Source organism: Apium graveolens, chromosome 10 (genome assembly GCF_009905375.1).
Source record: "Apium graveolens cultivar Ventura chromosome 10, ASM990537v1, whole genome shotgun sequence".
In the NCBI taxonomy this organism is placed as follows: domain Eukaryota; kingdom Viridiplantae; phylum Streptophyta; class Magnoliopsida; order Apiales; family Apiaceae; genus Apium; species Apium graveolens.
In genome coordinates, this window is record NC_133656.1 from 84,264,605 (window position 1) to 84,292,129 (window position 27,525).

General features: G+C 37.8%; 1 non-coding gene across 1 annotated transcript; it reads left to right on the forward strand.

The window, feature by feature from the left end:
* Window positions 1-8,785: 8,785 nt before the first annotated feature.
* Window positions 8,786-8,892, forward strand: LOC141694286 (small nucleolar RNA R71). The gene has a single exon (XR_012563606.1). It is a non-coding gene; the product is annotated as a small nucleolar RNA R71 (small nucleolar RNA).
* The last annotated feature ends 18,633 nt before the right edge of the window (window positions 8,893-27,525 follow it).

Here is a 27,525-nt window from a genome sequence, read left to right on the forward strand (position 1 = left end):
ATTTTGAAGACTCGAAAACACTTTATAGAGTGTTTGGAGTAAAGCTGATTTAATGAAGTAAATCAGTCCCCAGAATATTTAGAAAATGACTGAATATTATTATTTAAATAATATTCCCATAAAGAATAATCTTTATAAAAATAATTGAAGTAGAAGTATTAAAACTTATACTTGAAACGAGTATTAAATAACCAAAGATATACTTATATGAAAGTATTATCTTTATTTGAATAATCGAAAATAAGTTTGATTATTGACACCTTATTCTTTAATAAAATAAAGAATATATTTCAGCAAATAATCGGAGTCATAGATCCTCAAATGAATATTCAAATAATATTCATTAAATAATATAAACTGAGTCATAAGCCTTCGAATGAATATTCAAATAATATTCAATAAATAATATAAAAGAGTCATAAGCCCTCGAATGAATATTCAAAATAATATTCAATAATAAAATAAAGCTAAAGTTATCGAATAAACCTTATTCGATTAATAGTTTGGAAAACTATAACCATATATATATATAAAAATATATATATATATATCCATATCCATATATATACAAGATAACTCGGGATCCTCGACTCCCGGTTTTTAGAAAATATTTTCACCTTTGGGTCCCTATACTAAGGGTATATGCAAGTTACCGCTATTCTCTAGCATAGGTATTATCAACTGAACCAACAGATATATATTTCAAGAATATGAAACAGGCATGCATATATACCATATCACATGCTACAATATATCGCAAGAATTTGCTAATTTAACCAACATGCATTTATCGCAAGATCATGCATATACAAATGTATACATCACAACAACAGTATAACGGATAGAATACTTGCCTGAGCGACTTGGGGTGATAAAAGGCTCGGGACGAGTCTGGTAACCTATAAACAACCAGTAAGTTGGAATTAAACCAAAATCACTTGTAAATCTATACTTTAACTAACTTAGACTCTAACGCTTGTTTTGCGCTCACTGATTTGCTTAAGTCACTCGGGTACCCGCGGCTCCACCATTTTTAATAATTTAACCTTTACGAGTTTTAAAGCGATTCCTTCGCGAGTGTCTTACCAACTACCTAACACACTTACCATAAATGTTTCATACATTAATTAACCCTTTTTTGGTCTTTAACCTATGTTTCAAAGTAAGGCGAGGGAAAAAGTTTCGTTCGCGAAACGCCGTTACTTGAAACGGTCGTTTCTCCTAAACCGTGCATCGGAATCGAACGAACTACATATAAAAACGAAGCTCGTAACATGAGCTATCTAAACATGGCAGTGGTCATAATCTAGCAGGGGGTTCTCGGGTCCTAATGCTATGCACAAAAACAGTCCAAAGAAAATCGGACGTTACGACGGCTATGTTTACGCGATTTCCCAATTTTTAACCATTCAAAACCAACCACAAACCAACCTCAAATCCAACATACAACCAACATCCATCCTCATCACATCATAACAACCCCAACCAATTCAATTTAATCATCATACTTATGCCTAAACTTAACTTTAATCATACTTAAGTTCTTTTAATCAAAACCACAACATTTACCATTCCATTTCACTACCATTCCAAATCCCAAACTCTAAATCACAACAACAAGCTACAATATCATCCTACCAATTAAAATCATCTTATAATACATAGGGATCTAGGGTTTGGAGATGGTATACCTTCCTTGAAGTGGTGGGATGAGCTAGGAAGCCTTAAGAAGCTTTGAGAAGTCTTAGGAAAGCTTGGATCTTCAAGAAAAACAAGAAAACTTCAAGTTAAAAAACTTGAAAACACTATTCATAGTCTTCTTCTTTGATTAAATGAAGAAGATTGAGAAGGAATTGATGGCTTAAACTCATGGTATAGCCCTAACTAAGCATGAAGATGATTAGGGAATTTACTCACCAATTTAGGAAGCTTGGATCTTGAATTTTTGAAAATTCTTGCCTAATGAATAGTAAAAAGCCGAGAGCTTCAAGAACAAAGCCTTGGTTGCTTTTTGATTTTTGATGAAAATGATTTTTGCTTGGCTTGGTTGCTTGGTTTTTGTGCTTGCTTTAGTCAATTACCTTCTTGCCCTTGAATTTGTGTGGTTACAAAGCCACCACACCTCCTTCCTTCCCATGTCATGCTTATGTCATCCTCATGATGTCATCCTCCCTTCCTTGTCCTCTTTCTATTGGTTGGATGACATCATTCCCACTAATCCCTTTGATTAACTTCCTAATCGTTTGCCTAATGACCGCTGATCTGTTATACGGTTCGCTTAACTTTCGTTCTCGTTTATCGTTTGAAGGATCATACCCGGGATCTTATTACTTAGGTTCCTTTAACCTTTCTCAATACATTATATTCCTTTTTATGATCCTCTATTATAATCCTTTAATTTAAATCCTTTTTATCCTGTTATCTTATACTCAATTCTCTCCGTATCTTGTGGATTTCCGGGAAAAACCAAAGTGTTCGGAATTGGATTCTGACGATCTTTACATACACTTATATACTTCATAGAGTACTAATAATATCCCAGAATATCCATAACAGAACCCCTACATAGTGTGGCGTGAAAAGTTTCTTCATTCAGCTAAAACACTATTCACAAGGGTTACAAAAAGTTGAAAATTTTGGGGTTATTACACACCTCGTGCTGGACGCCCTCCTGGAAGATGATAACCCAGCCCATGCTCCTCAGGCTCACCACCGGTCCACTCCTGCATCCCATTCAGAGTGCCAGAATCTATAGGAGCTGCTGGCAACTGCAACTGCTCATGAGCCGGCCAGTTCACTCCTACTGCACGGCATAGCTTTGTAACCGTGGATGCATAAGGGATGTTCATATGCTTTGCTCCCCTCAAAAACTTCAGAATTCCTTGGTAGATAAACTCACCAAGGTCCACATAGTATTCCTCATTCAGAATTCCCCACAACAACTGTGCTCTCTCAACTGTGACTTCGTGTGCATGTGAAGAAGGCAAAATATTAGCACATATAAATGCGTTCCATGCACGGGCATACCTGTTCATGGCGATCGCCGGAAAGTGATGATACTCATTATTGGCTGGACTGCGGTTCCAAACTGTGCCCGGTCGACAGAGAGTCGCACAAATCAAATCCAAGTCAAAATCCTCAGCAGTCTTTTCATTCCAGTTCTCCTCCTCGGGCTTCCTCTCTCGCTGTCCAATCACTCGGCGAATCGCCGCAGGATGATAATCAACCGTCAGCCCCCGAACTACAGAAAACCCATTCTTTTCAGCCTTCGCGTTCGCGTAGAACTCGCGAACAACACTCATCGGTACTGCTTCGGGTGACTCACAAAAAGCTATCCACCCCTTCTCTGCAATCATGGGCAACAACTCACCATCCCTCCCTGATGGTAAAAACCCCCTCTCCTTCAGAATCGGCTTCCCCAACAGCCTAGTGTACTCCTCCTCCGCGGCTCTGTCAGTTAACCGAGGCCTCGCAGCAGTACCCCTTGATGAATCAGCAGTAGGAACTGTGCTGCTGCTGTCAATAGTGCGTGCTCTCTTGGGTGCCATTGATTTGTGAATAAAAGTGTGTTAGAACTGATTTTTGATGTTTATGAGAGGGTTTAAGTGTAGGAAGTTGTGTGAGATATGTAGGATATGTGTATGTATATATAGGGTGTGGAGTAGGTTAAATTAGATTAGGAGTGGGGTTTAGGTATAAAATCATGGGGTAATGGGAAAAGAATTCGTGGGTTTATGGGCTGTAATGGGTTTTTGTGTTTTTGTTTTGTTTTTTTTTTTCTGAACTGTAAAAAAAAAATTCTAGAACTCGACCCCTGCGCGGCCGCTCAGCATTTCTGCGCGGGCGCGCAGCAAGCTGCGCGGCCGCTCAGCATAGCTGCGCGAGCGCGCAGAGGGTCTCTGGAAATTTTTTTTTTCAGCCCATGTTTTCTGATTTTTTTGTGTTTTTGGATAGGTTATTAACTTCTAAGGGTTCCTGTAACAACAATTCATGGGTTGCCTCCCACGCAGCGCTTCTTTTTCGTCATTAGCTTGACGTTCCGTTCCTTTCTCACGTAATCAACAAAATGGCACTAACCACCTCTCGGTTTGCCATGTCCCCATAGTAGTTCTTCAACCGCTGACCGTTAACCTTGAATGCTTGGTCCGAATCATTCTCAAAAATTTCCACCGCTCCATGTGGAAACACAGTTTTGACAATAAAAGGTCCAGACCACCTTGATTTCAACTTCCCAGGAAAAAGTCGGAGCCGAGAGTTGAATAACAGAACTTGTTGCCCTGGCACAAACAACTTAGGATGTAGCTTCCTATCGTGCCACATTTTCACCTTTTCCTTATACATTTTGTTATTCTCGTACGCTTGAAGTCGAAATTCATCAAGTTCATTAAGCTGAAGCATTCTTTTCTTACCAGCTGCATCTAAATCCAGGTTCAATTTCTTCAATGCCCAGTAGGCCTTATGCTCAAGCTCCGCCGGTAGATGACATCCCTTACCGTACACCAACTGAAACAGTGACATCCCAAGTGGAGTTTTGTATGCTGTTCTGTAAGCCCAAACAGCTTCATCGAGCTTTAAAGACCAATCCTTCCTTGATGGACAAACAACCTTCTCTAGAATGCGCTTTATCTCTCTGTTAGACACTTCCGCTTGACCATTTGTTTGCGGATGATAGGCAGTAGCTACTCGATGATTCACATTATAACGCTGCATCATAGAAGTGAACTTACGGTTGCAAAAATGTGATCCTTCATCACTTATGATTACCCGAGGTGTTCCAAACCTTGTGAAAATTTGCTTATGAAGAAAATTTAGCACTGCCTTTGCATCATTTGTTGGTAAAGCTTTAACTTCGACCCATTTGGAGACATAATCGACTGCCGGCAAAATGTACTGATTATTGCAAGACGAGATAAAAGGCCCCATGAAATCGATTCCCCATACATCAAAGACCTCGACTTCAAGCATCACATTTAATGGCATCTCATTCTTCCTTGACAAATTTCCCACTCTTTGGCAACGATCACACCTTAAAACAAACTGATGAGCATCCTTGAACAAGGTGGGCCAGAAAAAACCTGCTTGCAGAATAAGAGCTGTCGTTTTCTCACCTCCATAGTGTCCACCATAAACCGTGGCATGGCAGTCTCGTAATATCCCCTCCGTCTCACAGAACGGGATACATCTCCTGATGATCTGGTCAGCTCCCTGTCTAAACAAATATGGTTCATCCCACATATACCACTTCACCTCATGCAGAAACTTCTTCTTTTGCGCAGATGTCAAATTGGGAGGCATTATATTGCTGACAAGATAGTTTACAATATCTGCAAACCATGGTTCTTCCTCCTGAATTGCAAACAACTGCTCATCCGGAAAAGATTCATTGATTAACGTCCTATCTTGTGAAGTAGAATCGGGATTCTCCAACCTAGAGAGATGGTCAGCTACTTGATTCTCGGTACCTTTTCTATCTTTGATCTCTAACTCAAATTCCTGAAGTAAAAGCACCCAACGAATGAGTCTCGGCTTCGAATCCTTCTTAGAAACCAGATAGCGAATAGCTGCATGATCAGTGAATACTGTCACTTTCGTACCAAGCAGATAAGATCGAAATTTCTCAAAGCCAAAGACTATAGCCAAAAGCTCCTTCTCAGTAGTGGTGTAGTTCAATTGGGCCCCATTTAAAGTCTTACTCGCATAGTAGACCACATGGAAGAGATTTTTCTTGCGCTGTCCCAGAACTGCACCTACCGCATAGTCACTCGCGTCACACATCATCTCAAACGGTTCTGTCCAATCTGATGCTGTAATAACTGGTGCCGTGATCAAACTCTTCTTGAGAGTCTCGAATGCTGCTAAACATTCATCATCAAATTTGAAAGGCACATCTTTCTCAAGTAAATTGCACAACGGCTTAGATATCTTTGAAAAGTCCTTGATGAATCGCCGATAAAAACCCGCATGACCGAGAAAACTACGGATTCCTTTCACTGAATTAGGTGGGGGAAGATTTTCAATGACTCCCACCTTGGCCTTGTCCACCTCCAGACCTTTTCTAGAGACCTTATGCCCAAGGATAATGCCTTCACGCACCATAAAATGACATTTCTCCCAATTAAGCACCAAATTAGTTTCCACGCATCTTTTGAGTACGGCGCGCAGATTATTCAAGCATTCATCATATGAGTGTCCAAAGACGGAGAAGTCATCCATGAACACTTCGACGTTATTTCCAATCTTGTCAGAGAATATAGCCATCATACATCTCTGAAAGGTGGCCGGGGCGCCACATAACCCAAACGAAACTCTACGAAAAGCAAATGTGCCAAATGGACAAGTGAAGGTAGTCTTTTCCTGATCCTCTGGTGCAATACAAATCTGATTATACCCGGAATACCCATCCAGAAGACAAAAATACTCATGTCCCGCCAATCTTTCCAGCATTTGATCAATGAATGGGAGAGGGAAGTGATCCTTTCTTGTGGCTTTGTTCAATTTTCTATAATCCATGCATACTCTCCATCCTGTAACTGTTCGAGTAGGGATGAGCTCATTCTTTTCATTTGCGACCACAGTGATACCTCCCTTCTTAGGAACACATTGTACAGGGCTCACCCACGAGCTGTCAGAAATAGGATAAATGATGCCTGCATCTAGCCATTTCAGAATTTCTTTCTTCACCACCTCCTTCATGATTGGGTTCAGTCTTCACTGCTGTTCCACAGTTGGCTTACTACCTTCCTCTAACAGAATTTTATGCATACAATATGAGGGACTTATCCCCTTGATGTCTGCTATAGTCCATCCTATAGCCGATTTGAATTCTCTCAAAATCCTTAAGAGCTTGTCTTCCTCACTACCTGAAAGGTCAGCTGAAATAATAACAGGTAACGTAGATGAATCACCTAAAAAGGCATACCTCAAGTGTTCAGGTAATGGTTTGAGCTCTAAGGTAGGTGCTTCCTCTATTGATGGTTTGAGCTTCCCTTCAGCGTTCTTGAGGTCAGAAGTACCAAGAGATTCAAATGGTATATCTAGCTTTCGCTTCCAGGGAGAAGCGTTCAGATATTGTAATTGCTCGTTGCTATCTTCATCATCACTGTCAAATTCCCCCACTAAGGCCTTTTCCAATGCATCAGACATTAGCATGTGATCGAGTTCCGAAGTAACCGCAGAATCAATCACATCCACTTTTAAGCACTCCTCATCTTCTGTAGGGAATTTCATTGCCTTGAATACGTTGAAGGTCACATCCTGATCTTGAACCCGCATAGTAAGTTCTCCTTTTTGCACATCTATCAAGGTACGGCCAGTTGCCAAGAAAGGCCTCCCCAAGATTATGGGAATCTTTTTATCTTCCTCAAAATCCAGAATAACAAAATAAGCAGGAAAGAAGAGCTTATCCACCTTGACGAGCACATCCTCAACTATGCCCCTTGGGTAAGTAATGGAACGGTCCGCCAATTGTAGCGACATGTATGTGGGTTTTGGATCAGGTAGATCCAGCTTTTTAAAGATCGACAACGGCATCAGATTAATGCTTGCTCCCAAATCACAAAGGCACTTGTCAAAAGTTAGATTGCCAATGGTGCAAGGAATTGTGAAGCTTCCTGGATCTTTCAGTTTTGGTGGTAACTTTTGTTGCAGAACCGCGCTGCATTCTTCCGTGAGAGCAACGGTTTCAAGGTCATCCAGTTTCACCTTCCTTGAAAGAATAGTCTTCATAAACTTCGCATAACTAGGCATTTGTTCCAGAGCCTCAGCGAAAGGTATATTGATGTGAAGTTTCTTGAACACCTCCAGAAACTTCCCGAACTGTTTATCCAGCTTTTGTTGCTGCAATCTCTTAGGAAAAGGTGGTGGAGGATAGAGCTGTTTCTCCCCTGTATTAGCCTCAGGCAGAGTGTGTTCAATAGTAGTCTTCCTTAGTTCCGCCGCTTTCTCCCTTTGCTTAGATTCTTCATCTCGAACTTCAGCTTCGACTTCTTTTGCCTTTTCAGCATCAGCTACTTTTCCAGACCTTAAGGTAATAGCCTTGACTTGCTCTTTAGCTTCCTTCCTTCCTGGTACTTCCGTGTCACTGGGAAGAGTGCCAAGTTGACGATTGAGCATTGCATTGGCTAATTGACCGATTTGATTTTCCAAGGTCTTGATAGAAACTGCCTGACTCTTGCACAACGGCTTAAGTTCCTCAAAATCAGCACTAGTAGGTGCAGCTGCACTTCCCTGTTAAGGATATGATTGTCTTGTAGCATACTGTTGTGGTTGCTGGAATCCAGGTGGGTTAAACTGTTTACTCACTCCTTGCTGATATGGTGGCTGAATAGCATTCTGATTATTTCCCCAGCTGAAATTTGGATGATTTCTGTTGTTAGGATGATAGGTTGCTGGCACAGGCTGCTGTTGTCGCTGATAGTTATTCACATACTGAACAGATTCGTTGACAAGAGAACACTGATCCGTAGCATGAGAACCTGCACAAAGCTCACAAACCATAGCTATTTGATTAACTCCATACGTAGCCAAAGAATCAACCTTCATTGATAGCGCTTGGAGCTGGGCTGCAATAGCGGTGGCTGCATCAACTTCCAGAATACCTGCTACCTTGCCTGATGTCATCCTCTGAGTTGGGTGTTGATGCTCATTTGTAGCCATCGTCTCAATAAGATTGTACGCCTCAGTATAGCTTTTAGCCCATAAGGCGCCTCCAGCTGCTGCATCGAGCATGGGCCGAGATTGAGCCCCCAAACCATTATAAAAACCAGTGATTACCATCCAATCCGGCATTCCATGATGTGGACATTTTCTCAACATTTCCTTGTAGCATTCCCAAGCCTCGCACATAGATTCTGTAGGTTGCTGCGCAAACTGAGTAAGAGCACTCCTCATAGCAGCAGTCTTTGCCATTGGATAAAACTTCACCAGAAACTTTTGCGCAAGATCTTGCCACGTAGTGATTGACCCAGCTGGTTCAGAATGTAACCAGTCTTTAGCCTTATCCCTCAGTGAGAATGGGAAAAGCCTCAACTTGATAGCCTCATCAGTCACTCCATTATACTTAAAAGTGCTGCAGATCTCGACAAAATTCCTTATGTGCATGTTGGGGTCTTCAGTTGCCGCTCCTCCAAAAGAAACAGAATTCTGCACCATCTGAATAGTGCCCGGCTTGATTTCAAAGGTGTTAGCTTGAATAGCCGGATGAAGGATGCTTGACTGAATGTCATCAATTTTAGGCCGAGAAAAATCCATAAGAGCTGGATCAGCTTGAACAATATGATCTTCCATGTTTACTGGTACTTTCTGCGCAGTTCCTGAATCCGAATCCTCAAAATCTAACTTCCCCGGTGTATCAAGAACTTCGTCTTTCTCCTCAGCTGTATCTAAGGTCCTCTTGCGAGCACGAGAACGAGTTTGCATAAACGCACTAAAGTACCTGAAACACAACCGAAAAGAGTAATTAACTACTACGTCCTAATCACTGAGTCCTAATGACCAATGATGGTAAGTACATAAACTAAACAACTACGCCGAGTCCCCGGCAGCGGCGCCAAAAACTTGTTAGGGCGAAATCACGCACTAATATTCACGCAAGTATACGCGTTCGCAAGTAATATAGAATACTTTCTAATTCGTTCCCTCAGAGACTCAGACTAAGTTATTGTCTAATTTAACTCACTCACCAATGTATGATTACTTCTCAATGTTAAGATAATAACACTTAAAATTGTTGGTTGAATATTAACTATAATTAACTACTTAATTAACCACTTAACTAACACTGCAATTTATCAATACTAAAACACTCATGAGATCACAACTTCATTATTACTTCCTTCTATAGCCATAGTTATTACCTTTAGCATGTGACAATGATGATATTAATCGAATAACACAAAACTGATAAAAACCAACTTTCATTGTACTAATACCATTCTACCAAACATCCACAATTAAGATAGAAGTTGAATAGTCATCAATTATGTTGAGTTCCTATATGTCTACAGAAATTGACAACACAACGATTTAAGCACAAGTTATTCCTTTTGATTACATAGGGCAAATAAAACTGTTAGAGTTACCCACTAATCATGCACAACGTACATGAACCTATGCTAGCATGGCAAGTTCTAAATCTCAAGATCCACTGTCGCTTCACAAGAGATTAACACCCTATCTTATATGTTCGCGACGCACATAAGACGAATACGCACAACCAATACTAGATATCATGCAATCATCACACACTAAAGTATTAAACAATTAACTAAAGAATTCCATAATAAATCCGTTGCAACCCCACGATCACGATTAGCCCATAATAGAACTTATCGCCATCATGGGTTCATATGAAATCATGATAAACGAACACAAGAAAATAACAACTAAACTAATTATATTAAACCAGAGTACGTCACAAGAGTAAATAAGTCAAAGCAAGAAAACTAGCATCCAACGTTACAACGAAACAAGAATCACAAGAATATATACTTCCTCTTCGTTGCTGTGTACTAAATCGGTCTTCTTCCTTATCTCTTTCGCTTCTTGCAAAACACAATCTAAAACATAATCCTCTCTTAATACTCTGTGAAAAACATCTCAAATCTACTTATATAATAGTCCCATAAAACTCAGATTACATAGAAGTTGGAAGCCAAACAGAAGTAGAAGTCTAAAACAATATATTATTTTCCCCGACCCTGCGCGGCTGCTCAGCATTTCTGCGCGGGCGCGCAAGGTTGCTGCGCGGCCGCTCAGCATTGCTGCGCGGGCGCGCAGGACCCTACTGGAAAATTTCCAGGTTTGCTCGTTTCTTCGCCGTAATCTGCCCGTTCTTTTCCTCTCGCAATGGTGAACACATGCCAAGGCTTATTCTTGATGATTCCTCCTCCGAAATGCAACTAATACCCTGAAATGCATAAACACTAGAAAAACGCATCAAATACACAAAATACTTGATTTCAAGACACCAATTTAAGCCATGTTAAGACGTTCTAAGTGGTATAAAATGCCACTTATCAATGATACACTAATTTACTCCAAGACGGAAGAAGATCATAAGGAGCATTTGAGGATTTCCTTGGAAATTCTGAGAAAAGAAAGGTTGTACGCTAAGTTTTCAAATTGTGAATTTTGGCTAAAGAAAGTGCAATTTCTTGGTCATGTAGTTAATAGAGAAGGAATTAAAGTAGACCCAGCCAAGATAGAAGCTGTAATGAATTGGGAAAGACCCAAGACTCCTACGGAAGTCAGAAGTTTTCTGGGATTAGCCGGATACTATAGAAGGTTTGTGCAAGATTTCTCTAAGATTGTTGTCCCATTAACGACGTTGACAAGAAATAATGAGAAGTTTTTGTGGATAGAAAAGTGCGAGGAAATCTTTCAAGAATTAAAGAAGAGGCTGGTAACCGCCCCATTGTTGGTGTTACCGGATGAAAAAGGAGAATTTGTGATATTCAGTGATGCTTCGTATAAAGGACTTGGATGTGTGTTAATGCAACACGGGAAGGTAATAGCATATGCATCAAGGCAACTCAAGCCGCACGAGCAAAAAGTATCCAACGCATCATTTGGAATTGGCAGCAATTGTGTTTGCCCTTAAGATTTGGAGGCACTATTTATATGGAGAAAAGTGCGAGATTTATACAGATCATAAGAGCTTAAAATATATTTTCACTCAAAAGGAATTGAATATGAGACAGAGAAGATGGTTAGAGTTGATCAAAGATTATGATTGTGCGATAAACTATCATTCTGGAAAAGCAAATGTGGTAGCAGACGCTCTAGGTCGCAAGGAAAGGTTGAATATGTTAACGTCGTCGGAAGATTTGGTCAAGGATTTTGAAAAGATGGAAATAGAAGTACAGACTCCAGAATTTTGAGGTGAATCTATATATGCGATGTCATTTATAATAACCCCAAAAATTTTGGACTTTTTGTAACCCATATGAATAGTGATTTTGATGATTATGCTGAATAAGAAAAATTTTCATGCCACGCTATGTAGCAGTTCTTTTATTGATATTCTGAGATCTTATTAGTACTCTATATGGTATATACGTGTATGTAAAGATCGTCAGAATCCAAATTCGAACACTTTAATTTTTCCGGAAAATCCACCAGATACCGAAAGAATTGAGTATAAGGTAACGTGATTAAAAAGATTTAAATTCAAGGATTATAAGAGAGGATCATAAAAGGAATATAAAATATTGAGAAAGGTTAAGGGAACCCAAATAATAAGGTCCCGGATATGATCCCTCAAACGATAAACGAGAACGAAAGTTAAGCGAACCGTATAACAGATCAGCGGTCATTAGCCAAGTAATGAAGGGTTAATCAAAGAGACTAAGGGATGATGATGTCATCACACCAACAAGGAGATGACATGTGTTAACAAGATGACTTAAGCATGGTGACATAAGCATGATAAATGGAAGGATTGGTTGGTTGATTATGAGCCATGCATTTTTCACCATGATAAAAATAATTTAACAAAAAAGTGTAGCAAACAAGCCAAAGAAAATCATAACACAAATTTGGGAGTTGACTTTGCTAAAAGAAACAAGAAGCTCTCGGCTTCTTCATCATTTCAAGAAGAAGAAAATCAAAAACCAAGATCCAAGCCTTGTTAATTTGTGAGGTAATTATCCAAGGTCCCTTATACTTAGATATGGCTATCCTAGGAATCTAAGCTCCCATTTCCTTCACAATCTCTTTCAATAAATCATTGAAGAGGAGAGTGAATAGTGTTTTCAAGAAATTGAAATTTTTAATCTTGTGTTTTTGTTTAGATATAGCTTTTGTAAGGATTTTCAAGGGTTGTTTCAAGCTCCTTAGTTACTTCTATACACCAAGGAAGGTATAATCTCTTACCCTAGCCTTACTTTTGAATATTTAGAGCTTTTTATGATTGGTATAGTTCATGGGAAGCATGATTCATGTATATTTAGAGCTTTTTATGATTGGTATAGTTCATGGGAAGCATGATTCATGTATATTTAGCTAGTAGTTCATGTTTGCGGTAGTATAATTGGAAAATATTGAGATGTTGGGACTGATGTAGTGAGTTTTGGATGGAGTTTGGTTGTAATGTTGATTGTGAGTTGGTTTGTGATTGATTTGAAGTGGTTAAAACTTGGTAATCGCGTAAACATAGCCGTCGTAATGCCCATTTTTATACAACTGCTTGTTCTTAGTATTCGGGACAGAAATCTAATTGTTGAATCTGTGACTTTGCCATGTTTAGCTAGATTGTGTCGTAAGCTTCGTTTTAATATGTGGTTCGCTTGAATCCGATGTACGGTTTAGGAGAAATGACCGTTTTAAGTAACGGCATTTCGCGAACGAACCATTTCCCCTCGCCTTACTTTGAAACCTTGGTTAAGGTCCTTAAAATGACTATTTGGAGTATGAAATAATTAATTAAGGTTAAAGGGTCAGTTGGTAGGGTATTCGCGAAAGCGTCGCCTTAAAATTCGTAACAGTTAATTTATTAAAAATGGTGGAGCCGAGGGTACTCGAGCGACTTATGTGAATCGTTGAGCGCAAAAGCGAACGTTAGGGTCTAATTGGTTAAAGACTAGTTTCTTAAGCGACCGTGGTTTAATTCCAACTTATATGTTGTTTATTGGTTACCAGACTCGCCCAAGGCCTTTTACCTCCCCCATTCGCTCAAGCAAGTTTTCTACCCGTATAATTGTTGTTGTGATTTATATATGTATATGCATTATCTTGTGATAAGTGCATGTTTATTATTAGCAAAATCTTGCGATATATTGGAGCATGTGATATGATATTTATATGCATGCTTGTTTCGTAATCTTGATATTCTTTTATCAATTCAAATGCTTATAAGTTGCATAATACCTATGCTAGAGATCAGCAGTAGTTGCGTATACCCTTAGTTTAGGGGACCCAAAGGTGAAGATTTTCTAAATCGGGAGTCGATGTTCCCGAGTATATTATATATATATATATATATATATATATATTTATATATATAGATATAGTTTTCAAAACTATTAATTGAATAAGGTTTATTCGATAACTTTATTTTATTTAATGAATATTATTTTGAATATTCATTCAAGGACTTATGACTCCGCTTATTTTATTTAATGAATATTATTTTGAATATTCATTCGAAGACTTATGACACCGCTTATTTTATTAAATAATATTCTTTATTTTATTAAAGAATAATGTTTCGATAATCAAACTTATTTTTGATTATTCAAATAAAGATCGTACTTTCGTATAAGTATATCTTTGGTTATTTATTATTCAATTCAAGTATGAGTTTTGAAACTTTTACTCCAATTATTTTTATAAGGATTATCCTTATGGGAATATTATTTAAATAATAATATTCAGATATTTTCTAACATATCGGGACCGATTTATTTTATTAAATCAGCATTACTCCAAATATTCTTAAAAATGTTTTCGAGTCTTCAAAATGATTTTAAAAGTTAGAGCGGATCCCAAAACTCATTTTTAAATTTAAGATCTTCCTTTCAAAGTGGATTTGAATACTCGCTTAAAAAACTGAGGGATCCGGCTCTGTGGTTTATTTTATATTCGCAAAAAGGTTGCTATTTTGAGAAAACATTTTGATTACTTGCCCAACATTCGGGAAGTAAGTCCATCTATTGGAGTCGGCATAAGCAACATGGGCTCAGTGGGCGTCCATGAAAGTGTAAGTGGCTCAGTGGGAGTCCATAAATGCGTAAGCAGCTGAGTGGCAGTCCAACATAGGTCCTAATTCGGCCAGGGTGATGACCAGTGGGGAATTCGTCCATCTACTAGTAGAAAAGGTTAGTTATTGGTATCTATGCCTGATCAGCAAGATATCAGGTTTATGCCAAAATTCTCTTCTTTCCAAATTCATTGGATATGACGACTCTGTTTATACTTGTCATGACAGAGGTTTTCAGGGAATGTATTGAGATATATATATAGGTGTATATATATATATATATCAGGACTTAGTGAAGTATCTCGTAACTTCATCTCTTTTGAATGATATTTCAAAGATTGAATTTATTCAAGTCTTATCTTGTAGTCTCATCTATGTGATGGACTTTTGAATCTAATTATAACTTGAACGGTGGTAGTTCAAGTAGTATTCGGAAAAGATATAAGTATATTGGAGTATCTTGAAACTTCATCTTTTAACTTAAACGTTGAGACAAGGTTAGATATCTGAGATCACCTTGCAATGATATCTTTATACTGGTATAGACTGGAACTCTGTGTATATTATGCATGGAAGAGGATTTCCAAAATTTTGAAAAGTATATATACATATATACTGAATATTTTGCGACTTGGCCACGTTAAGATATTAAACTTGGTTCATATCTGCTTGACCAAGACTTTCATGAGTATTATGATGGGAATACTCATATATTGTTAATCATTATACATATTATTTTGGTGGGCTTGTTGCTCACCCTTGCTTTCTTCTTTCATCACACAACAACAGATAGACAAAATGAACAGGACTAAGCTCCCAATTCGCAAGCGGATAGGAAACGTTCCGCAGTTTCCTGTAGGCGTGGATGACGCTGTAGCTGAGGTAGGAACTACCAGTAGGCTAGTTTTTCAACTGTTGATGTATATTTATGAACTGTAATAATGGCAAGGAAAAATGTAAATTTATTCAGAAACCCTTTTTAAGGTGTAATGGTTTATAATTGTGGAATAAAATGACTTGTGTTATTTTTGGTACTCATGTCTGAGACTATAACTTGTGGTATGTGTGTATATTGTAGGGTCACAGTACGCAGTAATTGGTTGTTTATTTAGATTAAGTATTGTTAAGGGAAATGAAACTCGTGACGGCCCGGATCCCCGACCCCGGATTTGGGGGTGTTACAGAAATGGTATCAGAGCTAAGAGTTATAAACCTCAGAGATGATGTGACGATAAAATAATAAGTTCACTAAGATAATAAGAACTCTTGCCAAGTTTATAGTCGGACGACCTAACGTAGTACTGACAGTTAAAACCCTTATGGGAACCCTTATAAATATCATGATAGTAACATAGTTCGTTATCGTATAGGGCGGCGGGGCACCGAACCCTGAAGGTCAGGAGCATCAGCATGAGGATGTTTTATTACATGTTAGAGATCAGATTATGAATCCGATAGACTACCCTAACGAGGGACCAGATGAGATTCATACTGAGAATGTTGCGGTCAAGGATATTATCCTAGAAGGGATTGCTGCTGAGGAGGATCCTGACGAGAATAAGGAGAGGACCGCTGAGGAATTGATGACCGTAGTCAGGGCGACTACCAGAGCTAGGATGGCCGCGAGGGTGGCACTAGAGGATGAAGAGTTACCAAGGGCACAGAGGATAGTGAGGGCAGAAGGAGTGGGACCTTCCACAACACCAATTATACCAGTAGTAGACCCTGTCCCAGAGGTTCTTGTAGATGTTCATGAGGTTCCACCAATTCCTGTTCCCTCCCCTGTACATAGCCCAGCACCTACTGAGGAAATGCCACCTTTATCTCCTGCACCATTTTCACTTGATACCGTGCATGGTTATCCATTTCGATCTCCTGGGTATGCACCTCCTGCACCCCATGGAATGCTAGATGCTACCGTTCAGGCTTCTCTCATCACTGATTATTATATGACTTTGGGTGGCCTGTCTGAGGCTTGTAATGTTAGGAATGATCTGTTGGATCGACTTAGTACACCAAGGATTGAAGGGGGGTACTTCCGGTAGGATTATCTTATAGCATGGACAGGATTGAGGCTACCACCCGAATTACAGCTAGAGGCCATCTTGAGGGCCAGATTGAGCCAGCTCTACTTGCGACTATCTTAGGCCTCATCACCGCCTTAATGGAGCAGGTTAGGGATATTGTGCGTGCCCGCATTTCTTGATCCACAATAATGTACAGAGTTAGAGCGATCAAACAAGGATTTCATGTAGCACCGCTTTTGGAGGATTAGCCTAAGTTATGAATGATTAGTTTTAATGACTAGATGATTATCTATGGTAGTACTTTTGGGATAAAAGCGATCAGATCAAATGATGCAATTCTCTGTCATGTGTTCAGTTGTTGTACCCTCGAACAAATGGTTATGTATATATTTGTTCCTTTCAGTTCAGATCAGTTTGTTTGTGATAAGTTCATAGTGTTAATTGCACTATTAACACTTAAGAGTGTCATGAAGTTTATAGAACTTGAGAATTCATAATTTATGATCATGTAAGGACTGAACAAGGGAAAGACTTAAGCAAAGTAAGTAAGACAAATATCAAGAGATTCTCAAAAAAATAAAAATTCAAGCATTATGCCCCCACGAGGAATAAGATTAGGGGCAAACCCTGAATATGATAATCAGGGAGGTTGTAATCAAGATACAAGGAACCCAAAACGTAATGAAGTGGAAAATGAGGATTTTAAAATAAAAAGATGACCCCGATTATGGGGAGTAGGAAGAAATATTTAGACTAAAAAAACATAACTCGAGCAAGGAAGGGAGCACCAGGACGGTACTCCTATGAGGCAATTCATGGACCTGCCTAAACAAAACTAATACATTTACCCCCAAACACCACCTGGAGGAAACTATATGGTGTGAAATTCTTTCATGACCTTTAAGTTGCTAAGCTCTCAGAGTTCCAAGGAACAGGTTGACCCAGTCGAGGCAAGAGCCCGGCTAAAGGAAATATAGGAATCATTTGATATTCTAAATGACTAACGAATCACAAAAGACTGTTTTTGTCACTTACCCTACTAAGAGAGAGGCCACACGCTGGTGTAAGGCCAAGGAAGGAATGGAGCCAGAGGTTATAATTAACAGATTAAAGTTCAGTCAATTATTTTCGGGAAAGTACTTCCCAAGGATAAGGAGATAGTGTAAAAGCTTTAGAGCCTGAACAAAGGCAGACGGGTATGATGAATTATGAATCTAAGTGTAAAAGTTGTCAAGATTCGTTCGGAGGACACGAATCCCAGAACGACGTGATGTTTGAAGTCCATGATTAGTAGGTTCATGAAATGATGGTAAGAGAAAGGAAAATAAAAAGAAACTGAAGTGGAAAAGAATATAAAGGCAATAGAGTTTGACGAATGATAAGGGAGTTGGGTATGAGGAAACCCTAAAGACTCGTAGCAATAAAAAATAGAAAAGTATGTAATCGTCAGGATGAGGGTGATTCACCATGAATTAAAATTGATGGTTGAAGGCATAAGAGATACATATATTTTATCCCCTTTAAGTTGGGAGGATTCGAGGAAACCTTGAGATAGTGCGAAGGATAAATAATGAGACGCGGATAGACTGAGGAGACAAGAAAGTAAGAAATTAGGAAATTGGATGAATGAAGTGACCTTCAAGAATGTGAAGTATGAATGCATGTGAATTGATACCCAAAAAAAGGGGGACGCCAGGCATAAAAGATATCCCAACGTTGAGATGACTGTTGAGATAAACAAAAGAGGTAAATGAGTAGTTAGAACTAAAAGGTTCATGTTGAACAGGACCAATATCTTCTAGAACATCCCTGTTATCATTACTGAATTAGGAAAGAAAAGAGGATAATCATGGTTATCTTTTGAAGGCCATATTGATTGACCTTATTTTGAATAAGGATGCTATTGTGAAATTTGGTATAGACTATCGAGATGGGAATGATTAAATAAGATAATCTATCAAGAATATATGACTTGATTTATCCATGGAATGATGCATGTACCTTTTTAAAGGTGGAATTAGGGATAGAACCTCGGTAACTTAAGATGAATCCTAGGGGAATGCATAAAGGTTGGCATTTCACCCTTAATAGGGACAGTATGAGTATTGAGAGTATGAATTGGAAAGGATTAAGGTAACAACAACCTTTAAGGATCAGTGGAGAAATTTTTCAGAAGTACATAGACAATGGTTCAAGTATTAGTAAATGGTATTTTGATATGCCCTATATCTAGGGAATACAGGAGGAACAATTCAAGGATAACCTTAGAGGTTTTACAAGGAGAAAGGTAATATTCGAAGTTCTGAAGAATAGAAATTTTGATAAAGGAAATATAATGAAATTATAATAATGCCAGGTGGGCACGTGTTAAACCATAAGAAAGTATAGGTCGACCCAATGAAGGTTGAGATTGGTGAAAACAAGAAGGACCCAAGATAAGAGACGTCCTAAGTATGATCGAGAGTCAATCGTGACAATGTTAGCCTCTAAAGACCAAGGCAATAACTTATGGAAAAATGGTGATATTTTTTTTCTCACCAAAGCTTAAGGAAGAACATTTGCACACAAGCAGTGATTGGAAATGAGGTAAAAAATTTAGTTAAAGATCGTTCTAAAGACATTGATTATAAGGAACTATTACTATCAGGAAAGGCCAATGAGGTGGCCGACACTCTAACTGTAAGAGAGCAATTATAGGCGCTCGTGCCAGAGGAATACAGTAATGATGGTTAAAGCCATGAAGGTTGTATTATGGTGTGAAAGATTGACATTCCTTCTGATGATTGTGCGATACTCAACCGTAATAATAGTTTGGTAAAGATTTAATTCATGTAGCACTGTGAGCGGGCTATCTATCTTAGAAGGTCCTATCTAGAGAATAAGCCAGGACAATGATACGAAAGGACTAAATGAACCTTTGAGCTTCATGTCTCCTAATAAAGACATATGGTTAATAATGGTATTAGCCTGCTATCATTGCTTTTATTGAAACTCTTCTGCAATTTTATCTGCTTCATGTCATGTATGTACGTCAAGATCAGGAGTGTTCTTCATGAATCATGAATGGTGATTATGTTACCTCCTTAGAAGAATTGGATATGATAGCTATGGACTTTATAAGGTTAGATATTAAGATTTCATGGAAAACGAATGACTATAGTAGGTTCGTGGTGGACTATAGTAATGCATCAACGATTCTTTGAATAATGAGCCGATTACAACCGTGAGAGTTGTATTGTAATGGATGTTGAGATTGAGTACCACTAATCGGGTTGTGGTGATGTATAAGTTATCATTGATAGACTAAATAAGTCGATTATCTACCTATTGGATATTTATTCCTTCTTATCAATAAAGAGTAGTATTACTATACGAAGAAGGTTGCAGTATGAAAATGGATTCTAGTAACTATGATGTCTAGAATGAAATTCGAGATTCGATTTTCACTGTCGAGGGAGTTTCAACGGTGATTGTTTTTAAGCTCGAGCAAGAGCATGGGTCCATAGAATGATGGACGGAATAAGGAAAGATTCAGGAACATGAATTGCGATGTTATAATACTTGATGTTGAGATATATACATATCTATGTTTTGTTCTCCTGTGATAAACCTCTATAGTTCAGGGGTAGACTCTAAGCTAGATGTTTTGTGGCAATATTTTTTTAATATAATTCTCTTAAATTCTTCCTTTTCTCTTCTTTTCATTTTTATGTAAACTGAGAAGAACAACCCTTCCAGAAGGGGAGGTATTGTCGAATAACTATCTATCTGTGTGATAGAAGCCTAGTAGGATACCACATGTTGTTTAATTGCTTGTCAAGCACTAAAGGCTAGCCACCTTCTGTACTAACCATGTGATGTAACAAGTGTTCATGATCATAGTGATCTCTCAATAAATTCTTTTACTTCTAGGTGATGGATCAAGCTTTCGAAGATAGAAGCAGCTAGAAAGGAGTAGTATCAATGCGGTGGTATTCTGAATCTAACGCGTTCGTGATGCTAAGGTTAACGCGGTTATTAAAAGGTTATAGAACGCTAACGAGCAAAAGTGTAACCAATATAGTATTAGGAATTGAAGATAGTAACGATTACGGACGGGAAAAGAGTGGGTATTGAGAAGCAAAACCTATAATGTTAGAAGCTATGATGAGAGTCTGTGCAATAGACTTGAAAGAAATTGGAATGGTCACTTAAACGCGGATTCAGTTTTCTTACGATAATAGATCGTGTGTCAGTATCGAGATGTCACCTTATGAGATCCTTGAGGGAACACAATGTTGATCTCCCATATGTTAGGATGAAGTTGCAGAGCGCAAGATGCTCGGACCAGCAGGGGTCTAAAGGACCAAGGATATAATAGATCTAATCAGAGGACGGCTGGTAGTAGCCCAAGATGGACATAAGAAGTATATTGATTTGACACGAAAGGAAAAAGAGTAGGAAATAAGGGACCTAGTCCTGTTATAGGTATTCCCTTGGAAAAGATAGATGTGGTTCAGAAAGAAAGGAAAGCTAAGCCCACGAAGTGGTGGACCCTTGGAGATATTAAGACGTATTGGGAAGTTAGCATATGAGCTAGCCCTACCCGAACCTGTAGCAAGTTCATAACGTGTTCCACGTATTAATGTTAAGAAAGTGTAATCCGGATACCAGACAATAGGGGGCATATGAGTGCATAGACATGCAACCAGACATAACCTATATGGAGCAACCAGGAAGGGTATTAGATCAAAAAAGAATAAGTGCTTAGGAGAAGGGTTATCAAGCTAGTCAGAGTTTGGTGGTAGAACCACAATGTGGAGAATTGACTTGAGAGTTACAAAGTGCAATACTAAGAAAGTAACCCTATTCATTTTCTATATGATTCCGGGACGGAATTGTAACACCCCCAAATCTGGGGTCGGGGATCCGGGTTGTCACGAGTTCCATTTTCCTTAATAATACTTAATCTTAATAATCAACCAACTACTGCGTACTGTGACCCCACAATATACACACACACCACAAGTTATAGTCTCAGAGATGAATACCCAAAAATAACACAAGTCATTTTATTCCACAATTATAAACCATTTCACCTCAAAAGGGTTTCTGAATAATTTACATATTCTTTGCCATTATTACAATTCATAATATACATAAGTCTGGTTCATCAATAGTTGAAAGCCTAGCCTATTGGTAGTTCCTACCTCAGCTACGGCGGCATCAACGCTTCCAGAAAACTGCGGAACGTTTCCTAACCGCTTGCGAATTGGAAGCTTGGTCCTGTTCATCTTTTTTATCTGTTGTTGTGTGATGAAAGAAGAAAGCAAGGGTGAGCAACAAGCCCACCGAAATAATATTTATAATAATTAACAATATATGAGCATTCTCATAGTACTCATGAAAGTCTTGGTCAAGAAGAAATGAACCAAGTTGATATCTTAACGCGATCAAGTCGCAAAATATTCAGTATATATACATATATACTTTTCACAATCTTTGAAATCCTCTTACATGTATAATATACACAGAGTTCCAGTTTATAACTGTATAAAAATATCGTTGCAAGGTGATCTCATATATCTAACCTTGTCTTAACGTTTTTCTGAAAATCTTTGTCATTCATAAGATAATCATTAACTGGATATAAGTTGAAAAGATGAAGTTACAGGATACTCCAATATACCTATATCTTTTCCGAATATTACTTGAACCACCACCGTTCAAGGTATAAACAGTTTCGAAAGTTCATCACATAGATGAGACTACAAGGTAAGACTTGAATAGATTCAATCCTTGAAATGTTGTTTAAAAGAAATGAAGTTACGAGATACTTCATTTGAGGGAAACATCATTATAACCGTTTGACCATGTCAATGCCTCAGCAATCACCCATCCGTAGCCTTTCGATCGAATGATCTAGGTAGTGTTGCAGAAATATCCAAACTGGATGATGAACTCATTACGGGAGTTCGCCGCGCCAGGAAGACCACTTACGATGATCAGTCGCAGTAGTACAACCCCACCATTTTCTACATATAGAGGAGAACTTGTCGGATTTACTTATCAACCGAACACTGGACTCCTAAGGAATGGATCGTCTTACCGGAACTTCCAGGCCATTTGGGCCAATATAATAAGGCTGGGCCGGCGCCACTCGACCACTTACGCCACTCCTAGTTCAGATGAAATCCATGACTCTGAAACGTAAAGCTCGTCTCCCCTTTCCCCAAGTAGGAACTTGTTGATACGACTCCACCAAGAAGTCGCATCTAGTTGGAAAGAAAAACTCACTGATATTTCCCAGGCGATGACTGTTAATGGATTAACTTATTCCAAGAATTTTACTTCCCGAGTGTTGGGTAAGTAATCAAAAACTCTTTTATCAAAACAGCAACCTAGTTGCGAATATAAGAATACATCACGGAGCCGGATCCCTCAGATTTTTGAGCGAGTATTTAAATCCCCTTCGAAAGGAAGATCTTAAATTTGGAAACGAGGTTTGGGATCCGCTCTAACTTTTAAAATCATTTTGAAGACTCGAAAACATTTTTAAGAATGTTTGGAGTAATGTATATCAGTCCCGATATATTAGAAAATATCTGAATATTATTATTTAAATAATATTCCCACAAGGATAATCCTTATAAAAATAATTGAAGTAGAAGTTTTAAAACTTATACTTGAAATGAATAATAAATAATCAATGATATACTTATACGAAAGTACGATCTTTATTTGAATAATCGAAAATAAGTTTGATTATGGAAAATAATATTCATTAAATAAAATAAAGTTATCGAATAAACCTTATTCAATTAATAGTTTTGAAAACTATATATCTATATATATATATATATAAATAAAATATATATATATATAATATACTCGGGAACATCGACTCCCAGTTTAGAAAATGTTCACCTTTGGGTCCCCTATACTAAGGGTATACGCAACTACTACTTATCTCTAACATAGGTATTATGCAACTTATAAGCATTTGAATAGATAAAAGAATATCAAGATTACGAAACAGGCATGCATATAAATATCATATCACATGCTCCAATATATCGCAAGACTTTGCCAATAATAAACATGCACTTATCACAAGATAATGCATATACATATATACAGCACAACAACAGTTATACGGGTAGAAAACTTGGCTGAGCGACTAGGGGTGGTAAAAGACCTGGGGCGAGTCTGGTAACCTATAAATAACATATAAGTTGGAATTAAACCACGGTCTCTTAAGAAACTAGTCTTTAACCAATTAGACCCTAACGATCGCTTTTGCGCTCAACGATTCACATAAGTCGCTCGAGTACCCTCGGCTCCACCATTTTTAATAAATTAACTGTTATGAATTTTAAGGCGACGCTTTCGCGAATACCCTACCAACTGACCCTTTAACCTTAATTAATTATTTCATACTCCAAATAGTCATTTTAAGGACCTCGAATAGAATATTCATTTTAAGGAGTCATAAGTCCTCGAATGAATATTCAAAATAATATTCATTTAATAAAATAAGCGGAGTCATAAGTTCTCGAATGAATATTCAAAATAATATTCATTAAATAAAATAAAGTTATCGAATAAACCTTATTCGATTAATAGTTTTGAAAACTATATCTATATATATATAAATAAATATATATATTATACTCAGGAACATCGACTCCCGGTTTAGAAAATGTTCACCTTTGGGTCCCCTATACTAAGGGTATACGTAACTACTGCTTATCTCTAGCATAGGTACTATGCAACTTATAAGCATTTGAATCAACAATTAGATATCAAGATTACGAAATAGACATGCATATATACCATATCAGCATGCTCCAATATATCGCAAAATTTTCTAATAACAATCATGCACTTTTCACAAGATAATGCATATACATATATTTACATCACAACAACAGTATAACGGGTAGAAAACTTGCTGAGCGACTGGGGGTGATAAAAGGCTTGGGACGAGTCTGGTAACCTATAAACAACATATAAGTTGGAATTAAACCACGGTCGCTTAAGAAAATAGACTTTAACGAATTGAACCCTAACGTTTGTTTATGGTCATTTATACGCTTAACAAATCACATAAGTCGTTCGAGTACCCTCGGCTCCACCATTTTTAATAAATTAACCGTTACGAATTATAAGGCGACACTTTCGTGAATACCCTACCAACTGCCTAGTCCACTTTACATAATTGTTTCATACTCCAATTAGTCATTTAAGGGCCTTAACCAAGGTTTCAAAGTAAGGCGAGGGGTAGTGGTTCGTTCGCGAAATGCCGTTACTTAAAACGGTCGTTTCTCCTAAACCGTACATCGGATTCAAGCGAACCACATATCAAAACGAAGCTTACAACAGTTTCTCCTAAACCGTAAATCTAACTAAAAATGGCAAAGTCACAGATTCAATAGTTAGCTCTCTGTTCTGAACACTAAGAACAAGCAGTTGTATAAAATTGGGCATTACGACGACTATGTTTACGCGATTACCAAATTTTAAACCACTCCAAACAACCACCATTCAACTCACAACCAACAATACAACTAAACCTCATCCAAACCTTACTACATCAGTCGCCAAAGCTCAAGATTTTCCAATTTATACAACCCCACACATGAACTACTAGCTATACTTAAGTTTCATTAACTATAAACAAGATTTCAACATCCAAATCACTACAAATCCAATCCAAACTCTAAACACACAAGCATCATGCTTCTCATTTACTATAACCATCAAAACCATCATAATACTCAAAGTAAAGCTAGGGTTTGGAGGTGTTATACCTTCCTTGGAGTGATTAGAGTAGCTAGGAAGTCTTAGGGAGCCTCCTACAAGCTTGATCTTTCCAAAGAAATCAAGAACACAAAGTTAGGTTTTCAAGTTTTTAAAAGTCAGATTGAAAGAACTGTCAAAACGAGGGTCTTACCATGTTTATTTGGACGAGACTTGTGAACAAGAGTTGTAGGCCATCTCAATACCTTTCCAAAGAGATATAGAACATACTATTTGAGTGAGTATTGAAGGAGATATGGTAGTTTGAAGTTGCTGCTCTGGTTTTGGCCGAGAGTTTTTGTTCTTGGAAAGCAAAAGTCAACTTCTAATTTGTGTTTTGTGTTTTTGATTTGTTTTGCTTGGTTGTTTCCTTTTATTTTGCTTAATTACCTTTTAACCATGGTAAAATTTGTATGGCTTGTAATCAACCAACAATCCCTCCATTTGTCATCCATTTGCCACATGTCTCTTCCTTGTGGTTTGATGATGTCACAATCCTTGGCTTCTTGTACAAGCTTGTCTCTTGGTCGCTTATTTGTTTTACGGTTCGCTTAACTTTCATTCTCGTTTATCGTTTGAGAGATCATACCCGAGATCTTATTACTTGGGTTCCCCTAAACCCTTCTTAATAATTTATATTTCTTTTATGATCCTCTCTTATAATCCTTGAATTTAAATCCTTTTTAATCATATTACCTTATACCCAATTCTTTCGGTATCTGGTGGATTTTTGGGAAAAATCAAAGTGTTCGAATTTGGATTCTGACGAACTTTACATACACTTATTTACTTTATGAAGTACTAATACGATCTTAGAATTTCCATAACAGTACTCCTATATAGCGTGTTCTGATAATTTTCCTTAATCAGCATCATCAGCAAAAGTTACTATTCATCCGTGTTCAAAAAAAAATTTCCAAAAATTGGGGTTATTACAGGAATCCTTTTAAGGAGAGGAGACTGTAATAACCCCAAAAATTTTGGATTTTTTGTAACCCATATGAATAGTGATTTTGCTGATTATGTTGAATAAGAAACTTGTCATGCCACGCTATGTAGCAGTTCTTTTATTGATATTCTGAGATCTTATTAGTACTCTATATGGTATATAAGTGTATGTAAAGATCGTCAGAATCCAAATTCGAACACTTCGATTTTCCCCGAAAATCCACCAGATACCGAAAGAATTGAGTATAAGGTAACGTGATTAAAAGGATTTAAATTCAAGGATTATAAGAGAGGATCATAAAAGGAATATAAAATATTGAGAAAGGTTAAGGGAACCCAAATAATAAGGTCCCAGATATGATCCCTCAAACGATAAACGAGAACGAAAGTTAAGCGAACCGTATAACAGATCAGCGGTCATTAGCCAAGTAATGAAGGGTTAATCAAAGAGATTAAGGGATGATGATGTCATCACACCAACAAGGAGATGACATGTGTTAACAAGATGACTTAGGCATGGTGACATAAGCATGACAAATGGAAGGATTGGTTGGTTGATTATGAGCCATGCATTTTTCACCATGGTAAAAATAATTTAACAACAAAGTGTAGCAAACAAGCCAAAGAAAATCATAACACAAATTTGGGAGATAACTTTGCTAAAAGAAACAAGAAGCTCTCGGCTTCTTCATCATTTCAAGAAAAAGAAAATCAAAAACCAAGATCCAAGCCTTGTTAATTTGTGAGGTAATAATCCAAGGTCCCTTATACTTAGATATGGTTATCCTAGGAATCTAAGCTCCCATTTCCTTCACAATCTCTTTCAATAAATCATTGAAGAAGAGAGTGAATAGTGTTTTCAAGAACTTGAAATTTATGATCTTGTGTTTTTGTTTAGATATAGCTTTTGTAAGGAATTTCAAGGGTTGTTTCAAGCTCCTTAGTTAATTCTACACACCAAGGAAGGTATAATCTCTTACCCTAGGCTTATTTTTGAATATTTAGAGCTTGTTATGATTGGTATAGTTCATGGGAAGCATGATTCATGTATATTTAGAGTTTGGTTGGATT